This window comes from Prionailurus bengalensis, chromosome B4, assembly GCF_016509475.1.
Source record: "Prionailurus bengalensis isolate Pbe53 chromosome B4, Fcat_Pben_1.1_paternal_pri, whole genome shotgun sequence".
NCBI classification, from domain to species: Eukaryota; Metazoa; Chordata; class Mammalia; order Carnivora; family Felidae; genus Prionailurus; species Prionailurus bengalensis.
Window position 1 is genome coordinate 21,271,720 of NC_057358.1, and position 8,660 is coordinate 21,280,379.

At 39.4% G+C, this 8,660-nt stretch overlaps 1 pseudogene; it reads left to right on the forward strand.

Annotated features, from left to right (window-relative positions):
- Nucleotides 1–6,595: 6,595 nt before the first annotated feature.
- LOC122474138 lies at nucleotides 6,596–6,695 on the forward strand (annotated as a pseudogene).
- The last annotated feature ends 1,965 nt before the right edge of the window (nucleotides 6,696–8,660 follow it).

Genomic DNA, 8,660 nt, shown 5'->3' on the forward strand with positions numbered 1-8,660 from the left:
GGTGGTTTTATTTGCATTTCCCTAATGATTCATGAGGTGGAGCTTTTTTTTTTTTTTCATGTCCTTATGTGTTATTAGTGCATTTTCTCGGGCGAAATCTCTGTTCCAATATTTTACCCATTTAAAACATCAGATTGTTTGTCCTGTCGTTGTTTTGTGAATTCTTTACAGACTCTAGATACAAGTCCTTTATTAGATATATGTTTTGCAAATATTTTCTCTCAACACGTGGCTTGCCTTTTGCTTTCTTTCTTTCTTTCTTTCTTTCTTTCTTTTTTAATTTTTTTTTTCAACGTTTATTTATTTTTGGGACAGAGAGAGACAGAGCATGAACGGGGGTAGGGGCAGAGAAAGAGGGAGACACAGAATCAGAAACAGGCTCCAGGCTCTGAGCCATCAGCCCAGAGCCCGACGCGGGGCTCGAACTCACTGACCGCGAGATCTTGACCTGGCTGAAGTCGGACGCTCAACCGACTGCGCCACCCAGGCGCCCCAACCTTTTGCTTTCTTAACAGTGTATTTTGAGGAGCAAAAGTTTTCAATTTCGATGTCTCTGATGTATTATTTTTAACTCATGGTTTGTGCCTTGTGTCCTAAGACATTTCGTCTAGCTCCAAATCACAAAGGGTTTTTTTCTGTTTTGCTTTAGGAGTTTTGTGCCTTCCAATTTTCCATCAAAGTTGAGAATATAATTGTTTTAAATTTTATTTATTTTGGCAGAGACAGCACGAGCAGGGGAGAGGCAGAGAGAGAGAGAGAATCCCAAGCAGGCTCCGTGCTGTCAGCACAGAGCCCGATGTGGGGCTCAATTGCACAGACATGACATGTGACCTGAGCAGAAATCAAGAGTTGGAAGCTTAACCGACTGCACCACCCAGGTGCCCCGAGTTGAGAATACATTTTGAGTCAATTTTCTTTTTTTTTTAAAATTTTTTTTTTCAACGTTTATTTATTTTTGGGACAGAGAGAGACAGAGCATGAACGGGGGAGGGGCAGAGAGAGAGGGAGACACAGAATCGGAAGTAGGCTCCAGGCTCTGAGCCATCAGCCCAGAGCCTGACGCGGGGCTCGAACTCACGGACGGCAAGATCGTGACCTGGCTGAAGTCGGACGCTTAACCGACTGCGCCACCCAGGCGCCCCGAGTCAATTTTCTTATGTAATATGAGAAAAGAGTTGAGGTTCTTTTTTTTTTTTTTTTTGGTCATATGAAAATTCAATTTTTTTTTTCCAGAACCATATGCTCAAGAGACTATCTTTTCCAAACTGATTTCAACCATTTGTTAAAAAGACTGTCTTTTCACGGTTGATATCTTGGCAACTTTATTGAAAGCCAATTGATTGTTTATGTGTGGGTTTATTCTCGACTCTTGAATTGGTTCCGTAGATCTCTACGTCTACCCTTATACTAACACCACCCATCCCATGTCGATTAGTTTAGCTTTATATTGTGTCCTGAAATCAAATAGTGATCGTTCTTCTTTCCCAAAATTGTTTTGACGGTTCTAGGTTTTTGCATCTTTACGTAAATTCCTGCCAAAAAATCTTGCTGGAATTTTGATTGGGCTTGCCTTGAACCAATAGATCAATTTAGGGAGAATTGACATCTTAACAATATTGAGTCAACTGAAGTATGAACAAAGTATGCCTCATCATGTACTTAAATCTTCATTCCTTTATCTCCGCCAAGTCTTGGAATTTTCAATGTACATATCATCATATGTTTTGCTACATTTATCCCTAAAGATTTCATGCTTCGTGATGCTATTGTGAATGATATTATTTAAAAATATTCAGTTTCCAATTGTCTGTTGCTAGACTCTAGACCTACAATTACTTTTGTATGTTGAGCTTGTATTCTCTGACCTTGTTAAATTTACTTCTTTTTTTTAAAATGTTTATTCATTTTTGAGAGAGAGAGTGTGAATGGGGGAGGTGCAGAGAGAGAGGACAGAGGATCTGAAGTGGGCTCTGTACTGACAGCAGTAAGCCTGATTCAGGGCTCGAACTCACGATCTGTGAGATCATGACCTGAGCTGAAGTCAGACGCTCAACCTACTGAGCCACCCAGGAGCCCATTAAATTTGCTTCTTAGTTGTAGTTGCTTTTTGGTAGATCCTTTAGGATTTTCTACATGAACAACCACATAGCCAGTGGATAATAACAGTTTTATTTCTTCCTTTCCCAAACTACATGGCTTTTATTTTGGTTTCTTGCCTTATATCATTGACTAGGAACTCCTGTTGAATAGAAATGGCAAGGGGCAACCTCTCGCAGGGGAAAATAATTCAGTTTTAAATTATTAAGTACGGTGCTAGCTTTACATTTTTGGTGGATCTATCAGATTGAGAATATTTCCTTCTATTTCTAGTTTGTTGAGAGTTGGTTTGATTTTTTAATCATAGATGGGTGTTGAAATCTGTCAAATGTTTTCTGCATCTGTTGAGCTGGTTGATCATAGAGCTTCTCCTTTTTTTGTCTGTGATGATGAATCACACTTTTTGATTTTTTGCATATTGAATCAATCTTACATTCCTGGGATAAATCCCACTTGGTCCCGGTATGTTCCTTTTTTAATATTTAACTGAATCTGATTTACTAAAATCTGGATGATTTTGTGTCTGCCTTCACAAAGAGTACTGGTCTGTAGTTTTCTATCCTTTTGATTTCTTTTTTAGTGTTGGTGTTAGGGTAATACTAGCTTCATAAAATAAATCGCCAAGTTCTCTCCTCTCCACTTTTTTGTGTAGGATTGGTTTTATTCCTTCCTTAAGTATTCGGTAGAATGTATTACTAAAGACATCTGGAACAAATGGGTTTTTTTTTGGTAGGAAGTTTCATAACGACAATTTCAATTTCTTTAATATAAATTGAGACACTTTAAGTATTTCTTCTTGCGTGAGCTTTCGGTGTTCTGATTTTCAGGGAATTTCCCCCCTGTATCTAATTTGATGAGTTTATTCGCTTGAAGTAATTCATAAATTACCATATTATCTTTTTAGTATATGTAGAATTGTTTGTTCCTGATATCGGAGATTGTGTCCTTTATATCCTTGTTCAGCGTGAGGCAGAGATTTCTCAGTTGTATTTTCAATGAGTCAAGCTTTTGGTTTCATTAGTTTTCCCTATTGTTTGCCCAGTTATTATTTTAATGATTTCTGATTATTTCATTCCTTCCACTTTGGTTTAAGGTGCTCTTCTTTTTCTAGTTTCTTAAGGTGGAAGCTTAAGAGATTTTATACTTATTTATTTATTTATTTATTTTTTAGATATTTGATTTTAACCTTTTTCTTTCCAACATAAGCATTGAAAGTAATACATTTCCTTGAAGGCACTGCGTTAGGTCCACCCCACTTTTCGAGATGCTGCTTTTGTTTTCGTTTAGTTAAAAATATCTTCTGATTTTAGTTGTGATTTCTTTAAAAAATTTTTTAGTGTTTATTTATTTTGAGAGAGAGAGAGTGCACGTGCGTGCACATGCGCATGCACACAGGTGGGGGAGGGGCAGAGAGACAGAGAGAGAATCCCAGGCAGGCTTCACGCTGTCGGCACGGAGCCTGACACGGGGCTGGATCTCACAGACCGTGAGATCATGACCTGAGCCCATATCAAGAGTTGGGCACTTAACTGAGCCACTCAGGTACTCCTCCTGAGTGGTTTCTTTTTTTGACCTAAGCGTTACTTAGAAGTATGTTGTTTAACTTGCAAACATCCGAGTGTTTGCGGATATCTTTCTATTATTGATTTCTATTTAATTCCATTGTGGTCAGAGAATATACTACACTATGAATGATTTCAATCCTTTAAAACTTATTGAGACTGGTTCTATGGCCCCAAATATGGTCTAACTTGATAAATGGTCTACATACACTTGAAAATACTGTTTATTCTGCTGTCGTTAAGTGGAGTATTTTATAAATGCCAATTAATTTGGTTGTTATGTTATTCAAGTCTTCTGTATTCTTACTGATTTTCTGCCCACATATTTTAACAACTATTTTATTTTTTTTTAAATTTTTTTTTTCAACGTTTATTTATTTTTGGGACAGAGAGAGACAGAGCATGAACGGGGGAGGGGCAGAGAGAGAGAGGGAGACACAGAATCAGAAGCAGGCCCCAAGGTCTGAGCCATCAGCCCAGAGCCCGACGTGGGGCTCGAACCCACGGACCGCGAGATCGTGACCTGGCTGAAGTCGGACGCTTAACCGACTGCGCCACCCAGGCGCCCCTATTTTAACAGTTATTGAGAGAGGAGTGTTGAAACCTACAATTATAATTTTGTCTATTTCTTTTTCTGCTTCTATCAGCTTTGGCCTCGTGTATTTTGAAACTCTGTAGCACTGTTATGTTTTCTCGATGAATTGATCCTTTGTTATTATGGTCCCTTGAACTGAAACCTACTTTCTCTAATATTAATAGAGTCAATTCCCTTTCTTCTGCCTATGGCTGGCATGGCATTTATTTATCTCTCCTTTTACTCTTTTTTTTTTTGTACATTGTCTTGATATGTTTCATTGCCCTTTAGTGTTTAACCTACCCATGTTTTTATATTTAAAATTGGTTTCTTGTGGATAGTATACGATTGCTTGCAGATGGCATATCTTGCTTTTTTCTCATCCAGTCTGACAATTTCTATTTTTTAATGGAGTGTTTTTAAAAAATTTTTTTTTAACGTTTATTTATTTTTGAGACAGAGAGAGAGACAGAGCATGAACGGGGGAGGGGCAGAGAGAGAGGGAGACACAGAATCGGAAACAGGTTCCAGGCTCTGAGCAGTCAGCACAGAGCCCGACGCGGGCCTCGAACTCACGGACCTCGAGATCATGACCTGAGCTGAAGTCGGCCGCTTAACCAACTGAGCCACCCAGGCACCCCTTAATGGAGTGGTTTTTAATTTTTGTTACCTTTTATTATTTTCAGAGTTTATTTGTTTATTTTGAGACAGAGAGGACACGAGAAGGGGAGACTCAGAGAGAGAGGGAGAATTCCAAGCAGGCTTCATGCACGGTCAGTGCAGAGCCTGATGTGGGGCCTGAACCCATGAAACCATGAGATCATGACCTGAGCCAAAACCAAGAGTCAGATGCCTAACCAACTGAGCCACCCAGAGGCCCTTAATGGAGTAGTTTTTTAATAAATTGAGTTATACTTGATATATAACAATGAATTAGTTTTATATATATATATACATATATACACATGTGTATACATATATGTATACACACATATATACATATATATACACACATATATACATATATGTATACATATACATATATATATATACACCATTTACATTCAGTGTAATTATTGATATGATTGGGCTTAAATTTAGCATTTTAGTATTTGTTTTCCACTTATCCCAATATACTCTTTGCTCTCTTTTTTGTTTTTTCTTCATTTGTATTAACTTAATTTTTTCATGATTCCATTTCTCTCCACTACTGGCTTACTAGTTATATTTTCTTTGAAAGTTGTTTTTAGTGCTTGGTCTAGGACTTACAATATCTAATGAATCGTAACTAATCATAGTCTACCTTTATTTTTATTTTTTAAAAGATTATTTTATTTTATTTTATTTTATTATTTTAGAGAGAGAGAGAGGTCTAGGACTTATAATACCTAATGAATCGTAACTAATCATAGTCTACCTTTATTTTTATTTTTTAAAAGATTATTGTATTTTATTTTATTTTATTATTTTAGAGAGAGAGAGAGAGGTCTAGGACTTACAATATCTAATGAATCGTAACTAATCATAGTCTACCTTTATTTTTATTTTTTAAAAGATTATTGTATTTTATTATTTTATTTTATTATTTTACAGAGAGAGAGAAAGAGTAAGCAGTGTAAGTGGAGGTGTGGGGCAAAGGCAGAAGGAGAGAGAGAATCCCAAGCAGGATCCGTGTTCAGCATGGAGCCCGATGTGGGGCTCGATCTCATGACCCCGGGACCATGACCTGAACCGGAGTCAAGGGTCGGACATTTAACTGAGCCACCTCGGTGCCCGTAAAAGATTTTATTTTTAAGTAATCTCTACACCCAACATGGGGCTCGAACTTACAACCCTGAGATCAGGAGTCACAGGTTCTGTTGACTGAGCCAGCCAAGAGCCCCCATAGTCTCCTTTTAAATAACCTTACATCATTTCACGTGACATGTGAGAACAGTGCACTTAAACCCGTAGTTAAAACAGCACACTTCCATTTTCCCTCTCTTGTCTTTGGTGAAATTGTCATCATACATCTTGCTTGTGCACATGTTATAAACCCCACACACTTTATCACGTTTGCTTTGGTCAAATATCTTTTAAAGAAATTAAGCAGGAGAAAAGAATGTTTTTGTTTTCTTCCCCATTTCCACTATCTCTGGTGTTCTTTATTCCTTTGCGTGGAATAAAATTTCCACCTGTTATCATTTTGTTTCTGCCTGAAAAGTTCCCCTAAAATTCTTGCAACATACAAGTGCCAATTTTGGTTTTGGTTTTGTTTCACTAGGAAAAGCATTCTTTCACCTTCATTTTTTTTCTTTTTCCTCCCTTGCACAGTATGCCTACAGTTTTAATGTTGGAACCTGTACATTTATAAATGCATGGAGTGCTCAGTTTGTCAGCACATAAACTTGGACAACACGGGGAAAATCGGCATGGCCCCTGCACAAGGATGACATGCAAATTGAGAAGCATTCCACCCTTTTGTACTGAACACAGGTCACTCGAAAATGGTTAACATGGGGGCGCCCGCGTGGCTCAGTCAGTTAGGCGCCAACTTTGGCTCAGGTCGTGATCTCATGGTTCACAAGTTCAAGCCCCACGTGGGGCTCTGGGCTGACAGCTCAGGGCCTGGAGTACTTCGGATTCTGTCTGTCTGTCTGTCTCTCTCTCTGCCCCACTCCCGCTCACGCTCCGTCTCTCTCTCAAAAATAAACATTGAGGGGCGCCTGGGTGGCGCAGTCGGTTAAGCGTCCGACTTCAGCCAGGTCACGATCCCGCGGTCCGTGGGTTCGAGCCCCGCGTCAGGCTCTGGGCTGATGGCTCGGAGCCTGGAGCCTGTTTCCGATTCTGTGTCTCCCTCTCTCTCTGCCCCTCCCCCGTTCATGCTCTGTCTCTCTCTGTCCCCAAAAAATAAATAAACGTTGAAAAAAAAATTAAAAAAAAAAAACATTGAAAAAACCAGGCTAACAGAGTAAATTTTATGTTATGTGTGTTTTACCATAGGAAGAAAAATGCACAGAAATGGGTCTAGGAGGGTGCCTGGCTGGTTCAGTCAGTTGAGCATGTGACTCGTGATCCTGGGATTGTAAATTCCAGCTCCATGTTGGGGGTAGAGATTACTTAACATCTTAAACAAGAAAAAGAAGTATGTCTAGAAATACACATACAAAACTTTTAACATTGGGCCACTCCTTGGAAGAGGGGTTGCGGGGGAGCAGGCAGAGGACAACTTCCAGATTGTTTCTTCAGATTTTTTTAAAATTTATTTTTAGAGGGTGTGGGTGAGTGAGGGGCAGAGAGAGAGGGGGAGAGAGAGAGTTTCCTTGAATTTTTAAACCTTTTTTTTGGAGGGGCACCTCAGTCAGTTGAGCATCTGACTCTTGATTTTGGCTCAGGCAATGATTTCAGGGGCATGGGATCGAGCCCCATGTCAGACTCTGTGCTGAGTGTGGAGCCTGCTTAAGATTCTCCCTCTGCTCTCCCCCCTGTGCTTGCTGTCTCTCTCTAAAATAAAATGAAATAGGGGCGCCTGGGTGGCGCAGTCGGTTAAGCGTCCGACTTCAGCCAGGTCATGATCTCGCAGTCCGTGAGTTCGAGCCCTGCGTCAGGCTCTGTGCTGACAGCTCAGAGCCTGGAGCCCGTTTCAGATTCTGTGTCTCCCTCTCTCTCTGCCCCTCCCCTGTTCATGCTCTGTCTCTCTCTGTCTCAAAAATAAATAAACGTTAAAAAAATAAAATAAAATGAAATGAAATAAAAAAGAAGAAAAAAAACACTAACAAATTTTAAAGCTTTTTATTTGGAAGTTATTTCAAATATAGAAAAGTTGCATGAGTAAGAATATTACCAAGACTATCTCTGTACTGCTTACAGAGACTTACCTACGGTTATCATTTTATTTACCTACTGAATTCATCTCCCTCATATATGTGTGCGTGCACACACACACACACACACACACACATATATGCAATATGTGGGGAGATGATTTAAGTCAATGCAATCACATCCTATTCCTCAACAAAATTTCCACCTGGGGGAGCCTGAGTGGCTCAGTCGCCCCTCTCCCTACCTCTCCCCTGCTCATGCATGCTCTCTCTCTCTTTCTCAAAAGAAAAGAAAAAAAAAGGTCCATCCATTGATTTCTGCTGAATGGCTCTTTCCTACGATGGTTGCAAAATGGTTATTTTCCATGGTATAAAATGGTTATTTTCCAACTCTCAGTTGGTTAAGCATTTAACTCCATTCTCATTGATCATTTGGCACTTAGTATTCCACTTTAAGCGGGAACCCACCAGCTATTTATATATTTATCACAGGTATCGACTCCCAAATACCTATTTTTTCAGTAATTTATAATTCACTATTGTATTTAATTATTTCGGTGCTCTAACTGTCCCAGGTTTGGCCGGTGGAGCCCCCAGGTGCTCCTGCAACCCTGTGATATGTGA